This window comes from Hibiscus syriacus, unplaced genomic scaffold (genome assembly GCF_006381635.1).
Source record: "Hibiscus syriacus cultivar Baekdansim isolate YM2019G1 unplaced genomic scaffold, ASM638163v2 tig00110724_pilon, whole genome shotgun sequence".
In the NCBI taxonomy this organism is placed as follows: Eukaryota; Viridiplantae; Streptophyta; class Magnoliopsida; order Malvales; family Malvaceae; genus Hibiscus; species Hibiscus syriacus.
Window position 1 is genome coordinate 1 of NW_024062841.1, and position 13,272 is coordinate 13,272.

Here is a 13,272-nt window from a genome sequence, read left to right on the forward strand (position 1 = left end):
GATAAGCATCGTTCCGATATTATAACACCGAGCTTCCCTTTCTTTTCTGACCTCAAAGACGACGAAAATGTCTCATTTTCCAATTGATGGCCTTTCGAGTGAACTTCCAGCCGAAACACAAGCGAGTAAAATTTTCTTTTCTGAATTGACAGAAAGAGTATTCTAGTTACGAGCTAATTTTTAACTACTTTCCCAACTGAGATTCACAAATGCTAATGTATATATTGGTAGGGTGAACAATGCAAATAGTGCACTGCTTTCTTTAATGCCAGTTGATTTGTTGTTCTGTCAAAAAAAAAAATCCAACACTTCTTTTATGAATTGTCTAATGTCGTTCGATGTAAAAGGTTGCAATGGTTTTTTTTTATAGGTTAATAACAAGGCTTTAACTTGTAACCCTTTCAAACATCCGATTATTCCTTGGTTGAGGCAGCCTTGTCGCTGTGCCTCTGTACATGTTTTTAAACTCTCGTAATGGCGTTGTTATCTTTATTATGCAACTCAATAATAGATTAGCTAAAACCATTCCATTATGAAAAATAAAATGATCTTATCTTTAAAAAATTCAAATTTTATTTAAAACAAAATAACGTGTAGAAAATATATGAACTTATAATATTTCATAAAAAAATGATACAAATATTTTATTTTTTTAGAAAAGTGAATTACTAACAAATTATATTACCAATCTAAACACAAAATGAATTAATAAAACAAATTATTCTTTAAACCAATGAACTATAAATTAATTTTCATGTCTCTCTCGTATGTTATGTTAGTCAATTTCCATGTAATGTTTATCATCGTGACATTCATTAATTTTTTTATTAAAAAACACAATTAATTTTTACATTTGTCCTTAAAATTAATAAATTTAATTATTGTGTCAATTTTAAGATCGGTCATTAATCTCTTTAATATCTCCATACATTTATATTTTTTTTTACTTTTATATTTTCTATCTCTCTAGAATTAGTTTTGCAAATTTAATTTGCGTATTTGAGTTCTTTTATTTTCTTTTTGTTTAATTAATTTTTACATTTTCCTATGAAAAATGTACATATTTTTGTTTGTTCTTATAGCTCATTTTAATCTTACTTTAGTAATTAAAAAAAAAAGATTATCGTCGTCTTTCCAATTGGTCATTGATTATTGGATTATCGTTCAAATTTTCTCGGATAATAGATTTCAAAACTCGGACTCAACTTTGTGAAAATTATATTTTAACCCCTTTTGATGATTTAAAAGGTCATAGAATTCTCATACTTGATATAGTTAGTAATTTAGTCCCTATAATGATGTTAGAATATTGTTTGAAAGCTTATTTATTCGGTTTAATATCAATTCAATTTCTACTAAAATTTTGACAAGTAAATGTGAAATCTCTAGTCTAATTTTCAAGTTAACCGGGTTGAGATGTTACATTTGTGACCTCTAGGCTGGTTCTCTCACTCTTGATAAGTGTCTGTGATCATCCCAAATATATTGTGCTTAAATTATGATAAAATCAGTTGTCACCGTGTCATATTCTATGGAAGGCCGGGAGCTAGTAGTAATGGCCTATGGGTTAGCAGATCATTCACTCAATACTCTTTAATATATGCATATGCGATAAAAGAAATACTTCCATTACACATCAAACATAATCCTTGCCAAAGCTATTGAAGAAATAGAAGAATACTCGAGACGAAAATGAAACGATTCGCATTAAGCCACTTGAAAACGACATAATTTCCAAAAATACATAATAAACTAGAAACCCATGTTATCTTAAATTGGAAAACAAACTGTTTCTCTATTAATCAGAGCCAATTCTACAAGCCATAGAATGTCATTAGAACAAACTAGGCACTTTGACCTATTGTGCTTTAAATAATAAATTTTGCAGCTAAAAGAAGGCCAGAGACCAGTTTGCTTTTGGCAGCCTGTCAAGAAAGAATATACATTATAATAGTAGCAGCCAGAAGTGCATCGCACATATAAAAACTTACACATTTCTATAAGAAAAAACATTTAGTCCTTTATCAGAGGATTATCCAGAAAATCACAAGACAATACTTCGACTTTATTATACAACGCTGGTCTCACCCGGCTGCGGAAGATCCTCGATGTTTTCATGGGGCAACTGCGGAACAGTCTCTGTTTCCACTTTTACAGTTTGCTGATCACTATGAATGGAAACATACGAGGGTTGCAACTCACCGATATTCTCAGTTGCATGATGAGTTTCTGATTCATTAACATCAGTAGCCACTTGAGTTTGGGGGTCATTGACGCCATCAGTCGCATTACATAATTGTGAGTCATCAGGGATCTCGTTTGTGTTATGAATTTCTGAACCATTGGTATCATTGGTCACATTAGGTAGATCAGATGACTGCGGAATAACATTTTCTGCTGTTTCGTTATTTTGCAAATCAATTTCACTAATAGCGTGAGGGTCAGGGATATTTGAGTGGTCAACGTCATTAATTTCATCACAAAACTGTGAGGCATCAATCCCATCAGTTGCATCCCGAAGTTGCATGTCATCAACTTTATTATGTTCCTCCAATAGCAGTCCATTTTCACCCTCGACAACCGTAGTACAAAATGGCAGAAGGTGAACCTCATTATCTTCGTGCTGTATATGTAAGTGATCTACCTCGACAACCATGCCACAATACTGAGACTCGTCCTCACTAACTCCATGACCTTCCATGGGATCATTACTACGCTTCCGTTTTCCAGTAGCCTTTCTTCTTACCTTCTCCTTCCCCCTACTCCTTTTCCAAGTTCAGTTCCTCCAATGGGTGACACTACAATCTGGCCTCCAACTTGGTCTCGCAAGCATTCTTGTGCAATAGCTCTAATCCTGGAAATTGATTCAAATTGCTCAGGCTGCAGTCCTTTCAGAGGGAAAGTGTCGGCTAAGTAAGAAATTTCCCGCACACCACCAATCTGTTTAAGAAAAGAGTGTTACATGAAACTAACAAGGAATAGGACATGGGCATTAGTTAACTAGTTAAGTATAGGCTTACTGTTCTTTGAAACTCAGAAGAGAGAGAAATAGGTCTCCCCACAACTTTACGAGTAATTCCCATGTACCACACCATGGACTCATTTTCATCTGCATCATCATCACCTTCCACAATATGGAGTGCACGATCTTCCCATTCACTAAGTTCTGATTCCATTTTCCCAGACAAGTCCACCCCGCCGTCAACTCCACGACTCTTTCTTACCCACTGTGCTACATCTTCAGGGATCGGTTGAAGCATGCCATATTGCCTTAGGACACGATTAGGGAGGTGCCTTTCTGCCTTGTCAAAGCAGATTAACATTGTTTTAGACCTCCCCAATGCCAAAGTACTTCTAATTTCCGTGGGATTACTGTACTATCCATGTATTTGTAAGGAAGCCACTCTACCTATTTTTCAACAAAATACAACTGTATCATTCTTTCTCATTCATTTCTTTTTGGTCAGATGTTGGTTCTTTCACATATGGAAAGTGCAAATATAATTTCTATTTATTTTCAAAAATTAACATAAACAAAGAAAAATAGAAAGGAAAACAAAGAACTTACATCGCATGGTTCTAGGGAGTCTAGTGCCTTACGGTAGAAAACTACATCACGGTTTGTCGTTGGACCACTCTGCTTTCCCTTCCACCTAAGTACAAAAGGGAAATGGTCGTGGATAGGGTCCCTGTTGAGCTTTGGACGACCGATATTTAGATGATAGTAACTCCAGCACTAAGAAAGAAGATTAATTATCAACATCAGAATATTAACTAAAGGCTATTCAGCAACAGCATTAAAAAAAACTTCATTTATAAATCCTCTGAAATCCTAACTGCTTCCCTTTGTCAAGAAAAGCTGAACCACACCAGGTCCTTCAAAAGACTTACAGAAGAAACAAAATGAAGTTGGAAAAAAATGAACAAAAGAAAAATTAATAACCTGAAGTAGTGTCAAACATCCACAAATGGTGCTTTGAGATTTAACTGAGGCATTCCCAAGTGCCCTATACAAGAATGCTAATGCTGCTGCACCCCATGCATACCTCCCAGCTTCTTCAAAATTCTCAAACAAAGGAAGATACATGACAGGGACCTTATTCCCTGTAGTAGTTGAAAAAATGGTGCTTCCCACGAGATATAAAAGGTAAGCACGTGTGTGGTACTCAATCTTCAATCGATGCATCTTCAGGGCACTGAGAAAAGAACTCTTTCAACCAACTTAGCTTCACCATCCCACCACTCGCATAGGTAGAATCTGGAGCTTTCCCTAGATATTTTTCACACACCGTGCCACAAGTGGTATACGTTATTCCAATCACAGGCTTCCCATCGATTGCCAACCCCAGCAAGAAGGCAACATCTTGTAGAGTCACAGTCATTTCTCCAACAGTGAAATGAAATGTATTAGTCTCTCTCCTCCACCTCTCAACTAAAGCTGAAATGAGCGGATTATCTAAACTAATGGCAGGTATCTTCCTCAAGTACCCAAATCCTGCTTTCTCAACCAACTCGATCTGTTTTAGGGTGAGCCGCCACTCACCCAACTTCGATGTATGCTCGTGACATCTAAGTGCACCACGCTCCTGTAACATGTATGTTTTAACAAAAACCCTCCACATTTATGATCACAAGTCACAACTATTCTTAGAATCAGAGAGATGAATCTATTAACAATTAAACAACCACTAATTATGGAACCAGTGTCCAGCCAGAGAAAATACAACACAAGATACATGGTTTTTTTTAAACTCCAGAAAGTATTTCATTAAGTATTTGCTTTACTGGACATAAGAATCTCTAATCCTACAACTGCACATATGAATTCTACACATTTCGCTAATCCAAGAAATACAAATTTCTACATATTTGCAAATAAATAAAAGTACGAGAGAACACTGGTGAGATGAGAAATTAACCTGGCCATCCCAAACAGCTGAAGATACATGCTTTTCTTGATCATACAGTACTGAAGGATCAATGGGTCCAGGATTTGCCGCACATGGGTCTATCCCAATCTCATCCATTGATATTATATTCTAAAATTTAAACCCCAGATAAACAATTCTGAAATGAAGGCCAAAACTGGCAAGTTTAGTCCCATGAATTAAACAGTATAGCAATATCATCCATCGCCGTTAATATGAATAAATTTTACATTTTGACGACTTGATTGCAATTAAAAGAAGAAAAAAATTCAAGCTTTCATGGGTTAGAAAAAAATATGTACAGTTCAAAAAAAGTAATCGGGTGTTGTAATTTCCAAAACCCTAGTTTGCATTAGGAAAAGGAAAAGAAAATACATTTGAAGCTTTCGTCGTATTAAATAGGTTGGCCAAACAGTGGGAAAATTAAATACGAATGGAATTAGAAATCAGAAACGAAACGACGACGGAGTAAAGAAGAAAAACGCAGAGCTAACCTGGCTGTTGATTTTTAACCAAAACGACGCACCACCCTCGACGCATTATTTTCTCTCTCTTTTTCAGTTGAAACGAAAATGGGAAATTAAAACCCTCAAAACGAGTCGTTGCGACGCTTTCTCCCTCTCTCTCTAAAAATGGGGTGGGCTTCTCTCTGTGCTCTTCTTTTCGATTCAACTTTTTCTATTCCTTTCACCAGCTGAGGATATTCCACGTGGCATGTTTTTAAATTATTTTCACTTTTTAATTATCTTGTTTCAAGTGAATTGTTTTTTATTATTATAGGCAATTAAAAATTTTAAATAATTAAATGGATTTTTTTTATTTTTAAATAAAAATATAAAAACAACAAATATAATGGTAAGTATTAAAAATAAGTAAATTGGGTTAGAGATCCAGCGAGATGGTGGGAGAATTCAAAATTCGTTCACGAGTCAAGGATAAAAGATCAATTACAGGGATTGACATGATCATTGTTGAGTTAGATAACGATTATTTTTTAGTTTATTTTAATTTGATCTATATGAATTGTCTGTCCAGCTCAGTTGGTAGAGCACAAGGCTCTTAATCTTGGGGTCGTGGGATCGAGTCTCACGGTGGTCAATTCATAATTCGGAGGTATCCCACGGAAGCTGCTCTCAATCTGGTATTGGAGGCAGCCTACTATCGTACCTCCCCCTTACCTCATTACATATGAGAATAAGAATCAGCTAATTTAATTTGATCCATAGATGACCTAAGAAAGTTATTTAACAGTCCGATTATGGAGTATATATATATATTTTACTATAACAAATGATTATTCATCAAAGATTCTTTTTTGGGTGTGATTGGCTATATTTTTTTTTGTTACCCTCTAGTTTCAAGGTTTGTCATTGATTAATCTGGATCGATCCGAATCACATACTTAATTTTGATAAGTGATTGTCAGGATTATTGATATAGTTATTATACCAAAAGCATGTTTTGGATCATTGCAGGATTGGTGGCAATATTATTAGGATATATTTTAGGGTAAACTATGTACTTATTATTTAAATTATCAGTTTTGATCTATTTAGTATTTAAACTTATAATTTTTTTTTAAAATCGTACATAAAATTTAGTTTTTATTTCATTTTAGTACCCAATCGTTAAAAATTGAACACGTTTAGTACCTAAACTATAAGTTTTGGTTCATTTTAGTACCTAAACTTTCATTTTTTTTTCTTCTTCAAAACTTAACGTTAGATTTTAAATCGGGGTACTAAAATGAAACAAATACTATTAGGTATGATTTTGAAATAATTGAAAGTTTAAGTACTAAAACGGACTAAAACTGATAATTTAGATACTAAACGCATAATTTACTATATATTTTAATACTACCGAAGGAAAAAGAGGGAAGTTTACTCATCTACCTATAGTTATCTAGTTAAATAAGCCACCACATAGGATTTCATCTACACATTAAGTACGAGGGTTTATCGAGCATATGTTTTTTGTGCGGGAGGTATTGTCAAACAAAAGAATATGTAAGCATAGGATAACACAAATTCATGGTGATGTTGAAAAAAATAAAATATAAAGAGATATAAGAGATGGTTTATTTGTTCTTAAAACATTGTTGATTATAATTAATAAAATTTATTAATTTTGATCGATAAAAGAAATCTAGGATGAAAGAAAAAACAAACTGATGTTTGCGGTGAAAGAAGTTTATAAGTTTTTATTTATTATTATAATTACAATAAATAATATCGTAAAGTATACAAATGATCATGAGTTGTTGCGAGTCGTGTAAGGTTTAAACTCTAAATTTTTCATTTTATCTTCGATTCTAATATCCTAGTTTGTAGGAAAGACAATTTCTGATTTACTTAGAATTCTTATCTATCTCTTATAAAAAAACCCAAGTAATATTTTTCTTTGATGTGAATCTTGAATAAAATAAAAACTTTCCTTCTTGAAAACTCTAATAAAATAAAAACTTTCCTTCTTGAAAACTCTAGTTCTATATGGTATCAGTTTAGATAAGATCCTTTGTTGTTCTCTTTCCAAAAAAAATGATTTTCAGAAGCAAAATTACAGCAAGGTAGATTCTAGGGGTGACAGAGCATGATGCAACCTCAAATGGATTTCATTCAAGTTCCACAGGGGAAACTAGGGCATTAACCGTTAAACAAAATGATTAATCGAGATGATAATAACAATAATAATAATAATAATAATAATAATAATAATAATAATAATAATTATTATTATATATATAATCGAACGAAACAAAATAAATAAAACTTAAAGTAGAGACAAGAAATTGGATTATTCATATTTAGACAGTGAATATGATGAGTAGAGTAAGATAAACTGAAGAATGATTTTTGTTGAGGCATGTATGAACAGTTTCCTTGAGATATATTCGTCCTCTCCTCGGTGCTTTGAGTAACGTTGGACGTCGGTCTCCCAAGATACAACAAACGATCACAACGGTAAGCACAACCGTAGTGATAAGTTGAACACAATCTTGCCTTTCTCTATCACTGGAAAGAACGAATTTAGAATGAACTTTTTAAGTGTTATAATAATTCAACTTTTTAAATTGTGTCTCAAAGTTATCTTTGTAACTTGTGTTGTGTTGTGTCTTGTAAGTTACCTATATATAGGGAGAGGAAATTGATTGAAAGGTTAAGACCTTTCGATGAAAGGACTTAACCTTTTGATTAAAATACTTCTCCTTTTAATGAAAGGCCTTAACCTTTTCATAAAAGGATTTAATCTTTTCATGAATAGAATTGTTGAATAGGTATGATTGAATGAATGCAACTTTAAACCAAAAATTAAGTTCATTCACCAAATGACACGACTTATAATTAATTAGTTATAAATAACATCAATTCGTTCAATTTTCCAACAATCACCCACATGAATGAACTTGATGATTCAAACACTGACTCTATATGGTGATAGATTCTACGTTCGATATTTGCACAGGATAGGTAGGCGTCCCCTTTTGAACATTCCCTTGTGAAAATATATTTACCTTACTGACTGTCCAGTAGACGTGATGTCCTTGAATTGTCCTGCCGTTTGTGTAAGCGATGACATACCTCACACAAATATCTCACTGACAAGAGTTTGGTTCTCATGGTTATGTCCATATAGTCGTTGACATCTCCTAGTTCTACAAGAGTTTAGAGAACTATGCCCCAATAGTCTCTTTGAAACGGCTTCACTTCACTCTCACATATGTGACTTATGTTGTTCGGCTCAACGAAACACATAGTGGTCATTAAAATCATTGCTTAATCTTTTCCACATTTTAGTCACTCTTTTCATTATAGGAATGAACTTGGAGATAAGAACCCCACAGTGATCTCACAAGGTCTATGCAAGTAGGTTGTCCCATTAAACTTAGATCTTGGGATCTCCAATCAACTAAGTTGGGTTTTCCTTCACATAACGCCTTAAATATTAGTAGGCTTTAGTCACATTCCTTTCGATGTTTATTAACTTTTTCTTGATTCAACTCATTATTTAGCGGATCCAGAATGTTATCTTTTGATCTTACAAAATAAATATAGATAACTCTAGTTGAGATCAATTGTTTTCTACATTCCCATAATTTCGAATGAACCTCTTGTAATAGTCTGTGAGTCCCAAAAATCCTCGAACAGACTAAAGGGTCCTAGGCTACTTCCAATTACGCATAGCCTCGATTTTTGTTGGGTCAATAGCCACCCCAAAAGGAGAGATAATGTGGCCATGGTATTCCACCTATTGCTGAGCAAAGGAACACTTCGTCATCCTGGCAAATAATTGATTCCTTTTTAATACTTCCAAAACAGTCCTCAAATGACTTAAATGGCAAGTGAAGAATGAATTGTAAATCAATATATTTTCGAAAAAAACCAGAACTAACTTTCTTAAATAATGCCCAAACACTTTATTCATTAAGGCTTAAAAGGTTGCAAAAGCATTGGTTAACCCAAATGGCATGACCTTAAACTCATAGTGGTCATGATGAGTCCTAAAAGCAGTTTTAGGAATGCCTTCAGATTTAATTCGATTTTTCCAATATCCTGAGCGTAAGTCTATCTTCGAAAAATAAGTTATCTTGTCTACTCATCTAATAAGTCCACAACAAAAATTGGAAACTTATCCTTAACAGTCCATTGATTAAGTTTCCTATAATCCACATAGAATCGCCAACTTTTATCTTTCTTCTTGACGAGGAGACAAGGGGAAGCAAAAGGGATCTTGCTCGTTTGGATCACCGATACTGCCAATAATTTCTTGACCTGCCTTTTCACCTCCGACATCTGTTGATGAGGAAAACGCTAGGGTCTCAAATTTATAGGAGTTTCATCTTTAAGTGTGATGGCATGATCATGAGATCGCTCAGGAGTGAGGCCTTGAGGTTCTTCAAAGGCTTACCTATATTCATCAAGAAGAAATTGAAAAATAGCATCAAGATGTTTAGTAGTAAGTTTCTGCAATTTTTTCACCTGAAATAAGATTGATCATAGGGTTTCTTTGGCTCCCTTGCAAAATAGTATCCTTGTCTTCCTTCTTAAATTGTAATGTATTAGCTCGAAAATCCATGAGAATTGGACTATATTCATTACCCATTTCCAAAACGTTGAAATCATGTTTGAAAAAATGACCTAGTATGCACAATCTCAACTGGTCAGTTCTTGATGTGCTCTGTAATCTCTCACCATTAGCCACTGTAAAGTTGTAGTTTGAACCACCTCAGTACCTTCCTTAGCCCATGAAGGTGTAACAAAACTTTGTGTACTGCCATTGTCAATCATTATATTCAATGATCTGGTCCCAATTGTTTCTTGAATTCTGATTGTGCTATGGCCAGTGATTCCTTGCAACGCACTAATAGAAATTTCTAAGGTTTCCTCAGGTATATCACTGTCAGCAGGAATAGAGTCATGTAACCCATCGCTGTCTTGTATTGTCTCATCTCTGATCTTCAACCTATCATCTTCTCCCATCAAATTCAATTGTTTCTTCTTACATTGGTGACCAGGCTGAAATTTGTCACCACACTTGAAATAAAGGTTATTTTGTCATCGATAGTCTACCAAACTTTGTTTTGCAATACTCTGTATTGTAGTGGGTCTTTGATTGTTCACCACTGATACTGGGACAGATAACTGAACAAAAGCTAAAGAAGCAAATGTAGTTGGTTTATGGGAAGTCCTCGTCCTCATACCTTCTACCTCCAGCAAAAATTCATACAGTTAATAAGCCTTTCGACAAGCCTCAATTACTGTCCTTGCCTTCACTTTGTGCTTGAGCTCCTCAAATCTTGTTTGATAATCCTCTACTGAAATATTTTGTGTCAATTTATTGAATTCATCAATCACATCAGTTTGTTCTCGATCGCAAAATCGATGACATAAAGCTATGACAAATTCATGCCAAAATACCCTGTTCTTTTGCACGACATAAGCATCAAACCAAGCTTCTGCATTCCTAGACAAATATATAGTTTCTGCCTCTATCTTTTGGTGTTTAGAAACAACAACAATATTGAAGTATTTCTGCCACTTTTTAATCCAACTGTAAGGGTTCGTACCATAAAAAAATTGGAGTTCTATTCGTGGTCAAGGAACATAACACTACCCTGTTGTGCAAATTAGAAGGTTCTACCAAATCCACAGTATTACCCCCAAGTTTACATTCAAAGGTTGATTAGCAAGTAGTAGCAAAAGATTGAGGTTTAGAGTCCAAAATGCCTGGTTCCAGGCCCAACGTCGTTTTCTCAGCCCACTCCTCTTTATTTTTTCCCAAAACGTTGTCGTTGCATTTTCCTCCCACGTGTCGTTTTGATAACATTTGATTAAAGCTCTTTTGTCTCTTCTTATTGAACATAATACCTAATCTCATATCATCGTTCAAGAGCCTCAATTTTTCCAATTCTCCGTCCAAGCTTATGATACATTAATGGGTCCTCGACATTTCGACGGTTTCAACATGACAAATGGAAAGTATTTGCACAGTAAGTAGGGATGGTAAACGGATGGGACAAATGTGGATACTCATTTCTCCATCTCTATACCATCAAATATTTTCATATTCACATCTTACCCACCATCCACGGTAAGTAAATTTTTTAAATCTACATCCGCTTACGAGTATCTTCTCAAATCCATCCCACTTCCACTATCCAATTGGATACCCACCACCCATCTCGTACCCGCTTGTATCGTTCATACCCACTTGACACCACCCTCACATATTACACGAGCAACAAAATATAAAACAAACTCATCCATTAAGAATCATAATAAAATATACCAAGGATTAACTCAGTTTATACCCTAACATTTGGTTAAATCACAAGTGATGTCCTATAAAATCTTATGATTTATAAAATAGTTTATGAAATTATATTTAAATTCATAATAGTCTAAAATTTATATGGAGGGTAATTAGTGGGCGGGCAGATACGGGGCAAGCAGATGAGGAATGGATAAAGTTTCAAACCCATCACCTACTCACCACCCACGACGAGTATGACTTTTTACATCTACACCTGTCCACTATCAACTAAACTCGTATCCATATCTGCGTCAATTGAAACATGTACGATGCGAAATCTATAAAATTGTACATGTCTATCATTCTTATTCATATTTAGGAGGTGGAATATAAAAATTTCAGGATATATGTATTAAAAATTGAAATAGAATATAGACATTGCTCCGTAAAATGATTTCTTCGGAAGGTGGAACATTGCACAAATGCTATAAATTCAGTTCTTTTTAATAAAGTGCACTATTGTAATTGTTAGAGTTTTATAAGTGGTAAAATAAATAATGAAATATCAATATTAAATAATACACACATAAAAAATGAGATTTAATATGTTTCAATCATACTTATCAGAACAATTTAGCTTTTTTTTTAATATATACAAATTCTAAAACTAATCCGGTTCTACCTAGAGGGGAAGGGAAGGGGGAGTCAAGGAGAAGGAATGGGAGTGCTCTCAATGAGTCTAGAATCCATAACCTAAGGGAGTACAAGAGAACAAAGATGACATCTTGACCAAATATACCTGTTAATTGAGCAATTTAATTTTTAACCCTAATCTCTAGTATTTATTTATAAACCAATTGATTATAAAAAAAAACTCATTTAGTAAAACTCAAAGTATGTTTTCTACTACTAATCAACATAAAAAAAATATTTTTTACTTTAAATTAAATTAAATTTCTTATTCTTTCCAATCAACTTGAGATAGATTTAATTTGACTCAAAATTCTAATATTAAAATTAAATTGTTGTTTAGAGGTTTTTAACATCTACTTTGTTTTGATCGCCTAATGTATTCTAATAGATTATATATATTCCATTACTTGTTTGTCTTTCTTAACCATGAAGGCATTGAACCTGAAGAGAGTTTGTGAAGAAAGGCCAGGTAGCAACAAACATGATGGATCGTCTTCCTCAGGAAACTGTCGTCCATATACTATCCAGGCTTCCCTTAACATGTTTGTTGAATTCAAAGATGGTTTACAGAGCCTGGTGTGTTGAAAAGTCAACAATATAAGCACCGAAAGTGCCTATAATTAATGCACCGAAATTTTAGTTGAATTTTGGAAATGGTACAATCTCACATTTAGTCATTGTACTTTAGGGTATTTTCAAGATTAGTCCTTAAGCTTCAACTATAAATACTCTAACCCATTTAGCTTTAAAATCATCCCAAATCATTATAGCTTTCCCCCGATACTAGAGAATTTAAAGAGTTTCTTGAGAGTTGTTTTCTCCTTTTTATCAAGAGAAAATTATCACAGTTTTCTCCTTGTTAGATTGAGAGAGGTTGTAATTCCTATTTTCTCATAGT

General features: G+C 34.0%; 1 pseudogene; it reads right to left on the reverse strand.

Moving 5' to 3' along the window:
* Positions 1 to 1,794: 1,794 nt before the first annotated feature.
* On the reverse strand, positions 1,795 to 5,529 carry LOC120139113 (annotated as a pseudogene).
* Positions 5,530 to 13,272: the final 7,743 nt, after the last annotated feature.